The sequence below is a fragment of the Cygnus atratus genome, chromosome 24 (genome assembly GCF_013377495.2).
Source record: "Cygnus atratus isolate AKBS03 ecotype Queensland, Australia chromosome 24, CAtr_DNAZoo_HiC_assembly, whole genome shotgun sequence".
Taxonomy (NCBI): domain Eukaryota; kingdom Metazoa; phylum Chordata; class Aves; order Anseriformes; family Anatidae; genus Cygnus; species Cygnus atratus.
The window spans coordinates 2,227,244-2,239,810 of record NC_066385.1 but is presented as its reverse complement, the minus strand read 5'-3'; positions in this window follow the sequence as shown (position 1 = coordinate 2,239,810).

Sequence of the window (12,567 nt, the reverse complement as noted above, 5' to 3'; positions counted from 1 at the left end):
GTGCTGTGTCCTGCAGGGGAGGTCACCGCTTCTGTCGTGTGGGAGGGGGCTCCCAGCCGCCAAATGGGGTGGCTCAGTTGGGGCTGGGGCTGCTCTCAGGCCACGGGGCACACGTGCGCCCTGCGTGTCCTTGGTGCAGCCCTGCGGTGTCCCAGGGAGGGGGAACGAGGGGGCTGGGGCAGAGGAGGTTTGGTAAGCCCCCTCCCTGATAACTTGGGGGCAGCAGATTGCTCCAGACACAAGGAACACAGGTGCCATAAATCAACTGTAAGTACCAAGAAAGTCACATCTGGTGCCAAGTTCTTCCAGGGAAAGTGCCCCGACCCCAGAACTACCAGCGTGTGTCAGTGGGGTGCTTCAGTCGGGGGGCTTCTCCTGCCCGAGCTGTGTGCTCAGCCCAAAGGGAAGGGTTTGGTGCAGCAAAGAGCCCTTCAGAGCCAGTTCATCTCAGCAAAGGCTGAGCACCAGCAGTGCAGGGAGCAAAACGGGCAGGCTTAGTCACACTTGCATCAGCATGGACGGGAGCAAGGAAAACTCATGGTGGCAACAGCACTCTGGGCTAGAGCAGCAGCTGGGGTTAGGTGCTGTGTGTCTTCAGGTAACCAAGGAAAAATCGGTGTTTTTGTGTTGGTTGGGTCAAGCTTTCACTTCTTCGTAGTGCAAATGTCACTGATTGCTGCTGTATGGTAAGCGCCACTACCACTGGAAAATGAGGAATGCCGATGTATTTCTAGTGCAATTAATCTTGGTAATGAATCCATTTGTCCTTTCTCTGTTGCTGGCTGACAGTAGAAATTAATAAGGAAATTTGCTCTGGCGCTGTGGGTGTGGGAACGGCTGGGGCCGGAGCTGCTGAAGCAGCCCGAGGTGGAACCGCTCGCTGCCTGCTCCATCCGTCTGCTGCTGGCTGGAGGCTTCTCTTGAGCCGTGCACATAGCATCATCCATACCCCACCAGGGGTGTGTGGGGCCAGGATTCCCTGGGTGTCAGCATGGATGACAGGTTGCTGGTGGTTATTTGGGGCAGAGCAATGAGCTGGGCCCCCTGTGCAGCTCTGGAGCAGGCTTTGTTGCTTATTTTCTTGCTCATTTGGGGGACTGTGCCAGGTCCGTGCTGTAATGCCAGCCTCACTGGGGCAGTTAGTGCCACGCTCAGCCCCTTCTGGTCCTTACGCTTGGCTTTCCTGGAGTTAGGAACTGATGAAATGTTTCTAGCAGGGATTTGCGTGGCGCAGTGTGAGCAGGGCTCGTACTCACGCCTCCTGGTGCCATTTGGAAAGGAAGGGCAATCGGGGAGGTGGCTGCACCATATGGCCGTGCTGCATCGCGTTAAGGTCTTAGCACGGGCTGCTGGTAATTAAATGGAACCCAGACAGCACAGTGAAGGGGTATGCTGGGGCTGGTGAGCTTGCTCGGTGGTACGTTATTTGAATTATTTGAAAGGGGGGATGTAGATGCATTTTGCCAGTGGTACCTTTGCTTTCTGCCTGCCCTTCCTGCTTCACTCCCTTGAAGAGCTGTAAGGGCCGGTGCATTCCCTGGGGCTGGAGCTCGCCCGCTGCACCCCAGCAAATGTGCGATGAACGTGCTGAAAGGAAGAGCCTGGCTTTATTCAAAGCAAAACAAATGTTATCGGGCTCCTGTCCTTCACCAGGCATCCTGCACAAGCTGTCGTGGGGCTCGCACATGAGGTGAGGCACTGGGTGCCTGGTGGTTGTTCTGAAAATCCCGATCTAAAATATTAATCCCCAGCACTTTGTGGTGCTGTGAGTGCTATGAATAGATGTTTTGAGCGACTTCTCTCACAGGACTTTTTTTCCTACTTATATTGAAACCAATCTTAAATAACTATTTCCCTTTTCAGTTCCGTGGATAATTATCCAGGCTGTGGGAGTAGTTCTGCCTTTAAAATTCCCCAAACAGCCAAGCAGCATTGCTGGGAAGGAGGGAAACTTCAGTGGAAATGCTCATAACATCTTCTGAGCTCGTCATTCTCCCAGCAGTGGCTCCTTTTACAAATGCCCGAGAGCTGCAGATGGGGCATGCTTTGCTTCCTTGGTGAATCTCTTTCTTCTGGTGCAGGGTTGCTGCTTGTTTGCTTTTGACTTGTAGCCTGAGGATGCACGGGGTTTTGTTTGTGCAGTTCTGACATATTTGTGTCTACATCACATCTGGTGGTCTTTTGTGAAAGGTAGGGGCTGCGTCTCCTCCTCCCTCCCCACCTGCTCCACATCCCCTCCACCCATTTCCCTGGCTCTGCTCTAAGCATCTGTCGGGGCAGCCTCGAAATTGCCTTTTTTCCTGAGAGCACTTCACTGCATTTCCATGCCAGCTCACCCCGAGGTGGCCCGGTTCTTCCTGCAGGATGCTCCCATCCTTGCTGTACGGGTGTTGCAGGTGCTGACTGTGAAATTCCTGCTCCTGGAACTGCAGCCGTTAGCAAAACCCAAGGACAGACCCATCCCAGTGCTTGTTCCTTCGCCTTTTTCCACCATCTGCTATGCACTGGGCTCTCGCCCCAGGCGTTCACCGGCCTCGTGTCTGTGCTGGCAGGGCTGCGCCGCGGCCTCTCTGCTCCGGGCAGCTCAGGGTGTGAGTTACCGCTCACATATTTCCTGGGCTGTGTTTATCAAGTCCCGTGGAATTGTTTCCTTGGCCCAGGTGGGTTAAGCCGGGCGTGCCTCTTGCATTCGGAGTGACCACAGCCACCTCTGTGTGTTTGCTCTCGTGGTCTGTGGGGAGCTGGGGGGGCCCCAGCAGGGCCTGGCTGGCAGCTGGGGCTCGATGCCCTCCTGGCCCGACAGGATGGAGCTCGTACCTCTGATGACCGGGATGTTACCCAAATAGGGTGCTGTTGGCCAAAGGGCTTTTTATAAGAAAACCACCCCAGCCACCCAGTGCTGCCCTGCAGGATGGCCGGTTGTGCAATGCTGCTCCAAGGAGGGGTCGGGGCCCCCACCTCCTGGTGGTCTCTGTGTCTGAGGTCAGGTTTTGATCCATCTTGCAACGTGGACCTGGCTCAGCAAAGCACCTCAGCACGTGTCTGGGTTTACCTCAGTGGTCTGAAGCCCCCTTATGGCTCCAAGCAGTTCAGTTGGTGTTCAAGCACTGCAGAATCAGGACCCATTTCCTCAAGAAGGCAGCTGGCAAAACGCACAGCATTTCTCTTTCTAGTTAGTAAACTGCAGTTCTGACATTGCAGGTTCTTGAGTAGATGTTTGCTTAAGATAAGGAGTTCTTTGCCAGGTGGGGACACTCTCAAGGAGCACAGCTTTGCTGGCATGGGGCTCTGCACCTGTAGCTCTCCAGGACCCGAGGGTTTTCCATGTTTTCCACGTCCTCCCACGCCCTGTCACGTCTCTGCTCTCACCACTGTAAATAATGATCGCTAACAGCTCACAGAACCACGGCGTGTTGCATTTCTCTGCATTTAGCTGGCCCGGACAGATTCCTGAGGCTGCTCGCCCTCGCAGGTGACTGGGGTGGGTGCTGGCTGGGTGCTGCAGGGTTGGGGGCGGGCACGGGGCGCATCCTGCCCGCACCTCCCGGAGCAGGGCAGTCACTTACGGGGGACACAGAGGTGTGGGCAGGGGCTGAGGCCTGCCCCGGGCCCTGCAGCAGCTGCCCTGGCTCCTGGGGCAGCTCAGGTCTCTGGGGTCATCTTCCTGGCTGCATTCGGTCCAGCCCCGATGCCTTGGGAATTATTTATGGAGAGAAACACCAGGAAAAGCTCCGGCTTTTGTTGTACAGGTTAGTCCAGGGGCTTTTCTCTCCCCCTGTTTTTTCCTGGTCCGGTGGGGTTAGCTGAGCTTGCTGCTCTGGATGTGGGACGAAGGGATGTGTGTAGCCATGGGGAGTCTCTCAAGGGGATGGGACAGCGAGGGGTGAGCAAGAAATTCCCCTGTGTTACCTCCTTGCCTGCTTGGTGGGATGTTTAGGGAAATTTGGGAACTTTCATCTGTGTTACTCCAGGGGTAAAACAGGAAGAATGTGTGGTGCAGGATGCTGGGAAAGCTGCCCTGTTTGTGAGAAGATCTCGGAGCAGAGATGAGGCAGTTATAAATGAGAGGCCGTAAGTGACGGATTTAAAACGTGCTGTTATGGGGTGCCTGTCCCACCCCATCACTCAACACCCAGCGCAGTTATAACCGATGGATGCTGTGAAAGAACAGCGGCATCGATCTAAAACCTGGCTACACATCTGCAGAGTTCAAGTCAAAATTATAAATACAGTTAACCTCGGTGTATTCCTTTAATCTAACACTTCATTAAACATTGGAGGCTTTAGACAACTGCAGGGGAAATGCAGCGAAGGGAAGGGAGGAGATCGGAGCGAGACCTCCTGTGTGCGGCTGGGTCCTGCGCTCCCTCTCGGCTCTAATCTCCTCCCTTGGGTTGTTTTATCTTATCAAGCAAAAAGCCCCAGAAATAGAAAGTTTTCCATGGCTAGCAGGACAAGCCCAGAGATGCACCAGCCCCAAGCTGTGCATTGCCTCTTTGTTAAAAAAAAAATAAATATATATATCCGTCAAGCAGCAGCGGGCTGTAAATGGGCGATGTCGATGTGTTATCTCCACGGGAGGAAGGCCTCTCGTGGAAGCAGGCGCAGCTCGTGCAGTGCCCAGCACCTCTCCTGTGCTGCCCGTGCTGGCCGGGGAGTGCTTGGTCGCCTCTTGCAAGGATGTCGGGAGGGAAAGCGGAGGCAGCCGCTTGCTTTGGGCTTGTAACGAAGCGAATCCGCAAAATTTTCGGCCGTTTTCCCAAGTCGAAGTTGTGGTCGGAGGCGCTGCAGCGGCCGAGGAGGGAGGCCTTGCTGCTGAAAGGTAGGGGACCGTGCGCTGGTGGGTCTGGATGTGTTTGTCTGTAGCTGCTGCATGATGGCTTTCTGCTGCTAATTAGGTGTGATGGGGTTCCTGCAGGGCTGCCCTGAACCTGCCACAAAGGAGCGTGGTGGGAAAGGTGCTGGCCCTGCTCCTGGAGCCCCCAGAGAGGCTTCCCTGGGAAATCTGGCCCAAGAGCATCGTCTGCCTGGCAGCTGGTTTTGTGCTCCAGGCCTTGCAGTGGTGCAGGGGACCCCTGGGCAAGTTACTGTGACCAGAAGGGTCGGGTCTGGACAGGCAAAACCCCACCCTCGGATTCTACCTGCTTTGAAAAATCAAAAACCTGATTTAGACCCAAACCTGCTCAGCCCTTGACTGCTGGGTGCAGGCATGGGGCAGAGGCAGGGCTGGGTGGCTGCAGCGGGGGGTGTCAGGAGGTGCTCAGGACCTCTCCTGCATGTGCTGGGTGGAGGCTGTGGAGGTGCCCTGATCCCATCCTGCCCACCAGGAGGGGACACGCAGCTCTCGTTAGGTCGCAGGGCCACATCCTGCAGCCTCGGCTGAGGTTACCCCGAGTGACGTCGGGTGGCTCCGGGTGAGCACAAAGGCAAACCTTGTGCGTGGCGTGCTCCAAATGTGCGTGCGTGAGCTGCCCGAGGGATTTCAGGGCTGGAGGATGAAGGAAAGAAATCTTCTCAGCACAGGAAGGCTCCAGGTGTGCTGCGGATGGCATTCATCCATCGTGCTGGCCAAGATCTCCCTGCCCACGTTTTTGTGGGTTTGCTGATGTTGGGAGGATTTCTGCTTTTTTTTATTTCCGTGAGTGGCCGGATCCTTAACAAACCAGGAACTGGAGCTTTGAGATAATTCTTGCAATTTCAAGATTGATTTGAACATCACACGGGTTGTTTCGTAGTGTGTCCTCTCTGATCGTGCTGTTTTGCCACCTAGCGCGTGCCGCAGCACGGCTGCTGGAAGTGCAGATTTCAGCCAAAAAACAGTTTAGAAGCATTAGGCTGAAGGATGCCCCGCAGCATCTGGGGCATGTGGGGGGCAGGGGCAGGCAGGGTGCCTGCAGAGCTATATTTAGGACTAAATGAATGGGGCTGTTTTGCACCATCCAGCTTTATCTCCCCTAGAAACTTTATCTGTGGATAAAGGGAAATTCTTTTCAGCCACTAGTTTGTTTTTTGTGTGTGTGTGTTTCTCTTTTTTTTCTATATTGGGATCAGATTTTGGGGTTTTTGTTTGTTTTTTTTTTTTTCCCTTTAAAAAGAAACTGCCTTTCCAAGTGTTGCTTTGTTCGACTGGAATAGAAATTATCTCAAAGCCTAAGTGGAGGCATCCTGCTTCAGTGGCTCCTGGCAAGCCTGTCACGTGGCTGCTTCCTAAAGCTGTGCTGGCTTTCTAAAATTAGTGCTCCCTGCCAGATACAGGGTGATTAGGTCTGCTAATAGGTGCTGGTGACTAAGGAGGTGTCGTGCTGTAATCCTGTAAAGAAATGCCTGCCCGCAATGGGCCCGATCCGGAGGTGTGCTCGGGAGCTGTGATTTCTGTGGTCAATATTACGTATTTCGGACCTTGCCACATGCAGGTGCTGTAGCCTTCCTGCCCCACGGGCTGTGGTCGGGGCAAGCTGTCTAAATCTGAAAATCCTGGATAAAATAGGCAGCAGGGAATGTTTTTTTTTTTTTTTTTTTTTTTTTTTTTTCCTGATCAGGGGTAAGGAGAGCAGCACAGCCCTTGGTGGCCTCATGCAGGGACCCAGAGCCCTGCTCTGCTGGCACCAGGTGCTCAGGTGGGGCTGCACCTGAAGCCCCCCCAGGTTGGCACCTCCAGCAGAGACTTGGTGAATGTCCCCTGGTTCAGTTGCTCAAAAGGTCATGCGTTAAATTACCGTGTAACTGCTCAGCTTATCTCGAATTAAAAAAAAAAAAAAAAAGGCAAGGCTCCCTGCTTTCCCCCAGGCTTACTTGAGATGACTGACTTGGAAGAGGAGAATGACAGACAGCTGGTGCCAGATGAATGAGAAACGATTCCCCTGCCTCCCCTGGAGGCGATACTCTGCCCCCAGGCACCAGCTCTGTTCTTGGGCATTCCCATGTGGGAGCGTTTGTGGGGCTGAGCAGGAATCCCCATTGCTGGAACAAAGGTGGGACATTGCTTTCCTTTCCTGCAAACCTGAGACATTCAAAAGCAATGAGTTGAAAGCCAAAGGGAGGGAAAAATAAGTAGAATACTGGAAAATGTGGGTTTTCCTGCAGAGGGGACTCCTGTTCTGGTGTCAATGTTATTGGTTTTTGGAGGGGCTCAGACATGCACGTGCGAGTCCTTTGCCAGGAGCTTCGAGGCATATCCCCCGCTCCAGGTCTGTTCTGGAAGGTGCGTGGTGATGTGAAATTCACAGCAGTAAAGGAATCTCATGCTTCAAGCTGTGCTGGCTCTTTTGGGAGAGCACCGGGGGCGTCTCCTGTCCCCGCGGGGCCCCAGCAGTGCCCTGCTCCCCACGAGACACAGCTCCTCCTGTCCCCGTGCCGCAGGAGCCCCAGCTTTCCTCCACCCCAGGGCCGCGAGCTGCCCCGAGCCCGTCTTGCTCGAGCGCCAGCCAATTTCCATGGAGATATCAAAGGACCCTACTGGCATTAGTGAAATATCTATAGATTTCCAAGCAACTCAGAGCAGTGCAAAAATAAATAAATAGCAAAAAAACGGCACAGAGCCGCCACGCGGTGCTGCAGAGGCAGCATGAGGGGCGGGGGGAGCCCGGGCTGCTTTGCAACGAGCTGCTGGCTGCCGTGGGGGCTCCGAGGCCTGTGGGGACGCCGTGCTGCTGGGCTCGTGTCGCGCACGTGCTGGGGGCAGCAGGGGCAGGAAGGATCCTGCTCGGCCACGGTGGTGTCGCTGCGTGGGTTTGCTGCACTGCAGCAGCAAGTGCAAGGCGTGCTTTCGGTGCACCCGAGAGCATCCAAAGTCCTGTCTCCTTCTGCTGCGTCAACTCTTTTGCCTTGTTTTGGGGGGATTTTTTATTTTATTTTTCAGGTCAGTGACCGCACTGGAATTTTGGATGGTGTAAAAAGTTGCTTTAATGGCATTCGTAGGGCAGTTAAACATTAAACGGGTTGGAAGGGCTGTTAAAGCAGAAGGAGGCTGGTGGCTGCTCTCAGGGGAGAACGGAGGAGTCTGGCTTTTGGGGGAAAACCCTTGGTGGGGGGGGGGGGGCTAACTGCTTCTGTGTCGGACAGGAGGTGCTGGCCGTGCCCAAGGCAGAGCAAGGTGCATGCCCCAGGAGGTGATCCCAGGGCTCTCCGTGGAATCCCTGCCTGGAGCTGGTTAATGTCCCGCAGCAGGACGGGGCAGCAGCCAAAGCAAACATGTTGTGCCAACGCCTGGCTGCCCCAGGGCAGCCTGCCGGGGGCTTGGAGGTCACGGCCACCACCTGCGTCCTGGTTTTGGGGCACTCTGATGGTAAATCCACGCCTCGGTCACTGCAACCCCCCTTTGAAACGTTCACAGCTGGTGACCTGACATAGTCTGACTTCTGTCTGATACCAGGGTGGTTTGCCCCTTGATGCTGGAGAATTGAGCATCCTTTTCCTCGTGAAAAGGAAATTAAGCATCCTTTCTCTCGTGGCCAAGCTTTGCTGCTGGTGCTGTGATGTTCCTCAGAAGCTCAGCAGGGGAGGGGCATGAGGCCGTGTGGGTCTGGTGGGGCTCGGGCACATCCTGTGTTTGGTATATTGGTGCTCCAGCAGGTGGGGGAAAGGCAGCAGGACACGAGGCGGGAGCATTGCCCGTGCCAGAGCGTCCTAACGCGAGGTTCCCTGGGGAGAGGGCACGGGAGCGGTCTTTACAGATGGGCTTTGCTGCTGCTTGCCCCCGTCTGCAGCTCGGAGACCCTGCCTTAGGGCTCCCTGGCTCCCCCCCAGTGCGGTGCGGGTGCTCACTGTGTTCTCCTCTCTCTGCAGACTGCAGGTACACGTGCCACCCGCAGTGCCGCAGCCTCATCCAGCTGGACTGCCGCCGGCCCGGCCCCGGCCAGTTCTCGCCCGAGAGCACCCTCGTGCCTCCCTGCAGCCAGGTACGCCGGGGTCCCCGTGGTGGTGGTCGCCTCGTGATGCTCAACCCCATCTCTCTAAGACCTGTTTCTTGATCCCGAAGGGTTTGACAGGGGGATGTTTTATCACAGGCAGGTCAAAACCTGCCCGAATTGAGTCTGATCTGCATGGGGAGGGACAGGATCGGACACGGGCAGCGCTCCTCGCTTTCGCTCACGTAATCCATTGCTGCTAAACCGGCAGCACAGCAGCACGCAGCCACTTCAACAGCTGGCTTTATCTGGTGTCAAAAAAAGCTGGAGGAAACACCATTAACAAGGTGGTTTGTTTGTTTTTGGTGCGGGATGCATGTAAATGCTGTGCTGCGCCTGTGCGTGGTGCTGCTGTGAGCTGCTGGGGCTGGAGGGGCTCTCCCTGAGTTATTTGAATAAGGGCGTGAAGCCGTAGCTGTTTGTTTACATCTCCCTCAAATGTCAGCGGGTTTCCCCCAGCGACATAAAAAAAAAAAAAAAAAAGCTTCATTTTTAGAAAAACTAGGAAGAGGTGTTTCTTCTTCAGGGTGATGAGGGCAGCCGGGGTTATTGATGGCTCTGATAATGAACACGGAGCCCACGCTTTGCAGCAGTTTGTCACTGATGTGACCCTGGTGTCATCCCCCCACGTGCCTGGGGAGCAAAAATCCCTCTGATTACAGCTGCAGGCTGTACGTACACCTGCCCTGGGGCCCCAGGTGGGCATTCCCTGTCCCGGGAAAGGCTGCACTGCCGGGGTGCCAGGGGTCTGGTATGAGGGTGAATCACAGCAATAAATCTGTTCTTGTTTGCGCTTTTAAGAAGTGTACTAGGGACCAGCAGTGCCTTACGCCTTTTGGGCTTGGACACCCTGATGGCTGGGATTTGGGAAGAAAGGTCAATACTCAGGTTTGCACGACCTAGGCCCGTAAGGGGGAGTACACAGCCACGTTCCTGTTGTGCTGCTGTTGGCCAAATAGTTCGTGCTGCTTGAAAAAGGAAAGGTGAAGGGGAAGTAGTGTCAGTATTTCAGAAAGAGACTAATAAGGTGCCGTAATACACCAAGGGAAAAAAAGGGGATTGGCTTCTGGAAACACAGGAAACCTCAATTAAGAGGTGGCATAGTTGGAAGTCAGTAAATAGCATTACAAATGTAAGCAAACCAGAAGCATCGGAGAAATAGCTGCTTTAATATCACGCAGTTAAGTACTGCTGCTGTGTAATACCAGGCATTAATAATTCAGGCTTTGATCCAGCAAAGTACTTAAGAGAGCGTTACGTTTGGGTCCCCGATTAGTCTCCCTGGGTGAAATCCAGACTCCTGAAGCTGGCGAAAGCTCTGCTGGGCTCAGCACCAGGACTGTGGCCCTTGGTCTGCTCAGAGTTTTGTACCTGGGCGCTGGTTTGTTCTGCAGGTCGGCTCGAGCGCAGACTGACGCTGGACAAAAGGGTCAAAATCAGATTTTATTTTACTTTTTTTAATTGTGGCGACTTCCCAGGCAGTGAGCTGCAGTGGCAAAGCTGAGGCTGCTCGGGGAAGCTTTGCATGGGGCAGCAGTGCCAGCTGTGACCGCTCCACCTGCACAGCCCCTGCAGCACGGCTGCTGCTGTAGCTCATTCTTCTGTTTTCACCCCAAAATGCCCAGGGCTGAGGTTTCAGTGGGGATCCAACCCCTGCACCCTTCATGGGCCCAGCGCTCACTTTCTGCTCGTGCTGTGCACGCTCGATGTAAGCCTCTTGCTCTGCTAAATATAGCCTGGTGAAGCTGCGGAGCTTGGTGCCACTGCAGAAGGATGCACGTTGCTAAGAGGACAGCTTATTTTTTTTGCGGTGTTACAAGTTGCTTTGTAAATATGCCATTTGGATTCTTGCCTTCTGCTTTGAGATGCAGATGTTGTGTCCTGCTGCACGGCTTGTGCTGACATCCCATTTCGTATTCTTGTTGCTGGCTTGGGGGTGCAGAGCTCTTAAAGCCTCGTAGCAATTCAAGTCCTTCAGCTAAGGGGTACGGATGGAAGGGTGTGAAACACCGTCTGCAGCCTGTCAGGAGGGGAAGAAGTTTCCATGAGTGAATGGATGTGGTTTGTGCAAGGATCTGGGAGCCCTTTCAGAGCAGCTGAAGGGTCCCTGTGAGCTGACGGGGTGAGTGGCAGCCCCTCTGCACAGACATGGTTTGCTGATGGTCCTACTGCAGCTACTCGAGCCGGGAACCTGAGCCAAGGCTCCTGCCTGCCAGCTCCCTGGGCTCGCTGGCGTGGTGTAAAAATAGCTCTTGGTGATGGGAATTGTGCCTTGAAAGGGACGTGAAGGACTCAACAGGAGAGCAGCCCTCTGGGCACAGCAGTGCCTTGCCTGGTGGGCTGCTCCAGGGCCTTCTGCAAGCGTGCGCTGGGGTCTCCTGGGGGCTGCATCCAAACCTCTGGGAGCTTTTCCTGCTGAACCTTTGTACATCCACCTGCCAGAACACCTGGCGATGAGTTCATGGATGGCATGGGAGAGCGCTCTTCCTTCTGGTTTGGAACTTACTATGTTATTAATGTAAACATCTCCCATGATTTTACAGCTCTCCATCATGTCTGTGCTCTCTCCGGTTCCTTCTTTCCTGACCTAGGTTGGCTCCAGGAATGGAAACCTTGTTGTACCTCTGGTCTGTGCTGCCCTTCTCCGCACCTCTTGTCATTTTTTATTCATTGGGGTGGGCTGGCTGGCCAGGTCTTGCATGAAGTATTTGAAGTGTGTGCCTGGGATGGATTTATTCAGTGGCACAGTACCTTCAGGCCTTGTTCCCTTTTCCTTTCTGAAATAACTATGCTGCTGCTTTGGCTGCTGCCGAGCACTGTTCACAGGGTTTCACCTGGGATTAACCTGACTGTGAGGTCTGCAGAGGGAACTGGATGTGTGTGAGCGTGCTGCGAGGGGGGAGCGCGGGGCTGTGCGCTGGGGTCGGCTGCAGCTTCCTTCGCTCCCGTGCTGGATTGGGCCCTGTTGGAAGGGACTCACACAAACCATAGGAACGGGGTTGCGGAGGAGAAGAAAAATGTGTTCCCTGCCTGTGAAGTTCCTAAATATTTATAGCTCAAGAAGAGCCACAAAGCAGGCTGGAGTCCCCTTGCTCCAGGCCAGGGGAGCAGAGTACGGAGGAGGCAGCCCCGAGCAGGGGCCAGGCTGAGTTTCCGACAGGGAGCAGGGATGCTGCTGGTGTTTGGGGAGCTCTTCCCAAGCCCCTCACTGTGTTTTCATCCCTCTGCAGTGAGGGCTTCCTGCAAATGGGGTTGAGGAGCTGGGTTGCATTTTCCTGGCTGGCAACTGGTCCTGCCCCAGCTGGGGGAGGCTCTGCTGGAATCGCTGCTCCCCAGAACCAGCAGGGAGGCACCCGCTGCCTCCTGCACTGCCCGGGGCTCCCGGCACCCCTGGGGAGGGTTTGGGGCTATGTCCTCGCCAGCCCCCCTTCCCCACCACTTTTTGGGGCCGCACAGCTCCTCGAGCATCCTTCGGGCTCGGTCCAGCCCGGGCTCGTTTCCCAGCAGATGCATTGCGGCTCCCGGGGATGCGCTAACAGAAGGAGCAAGAAGCCAGCCTGCAACGGCGATGTGGTTTTGGGCAGCAGCCACGCGGGAGGCTTTGGGGGGGACCTGGGGCCGAGCCCAGCACCTCGTCCCTGCGTGCAGGGTGAGAAATCTC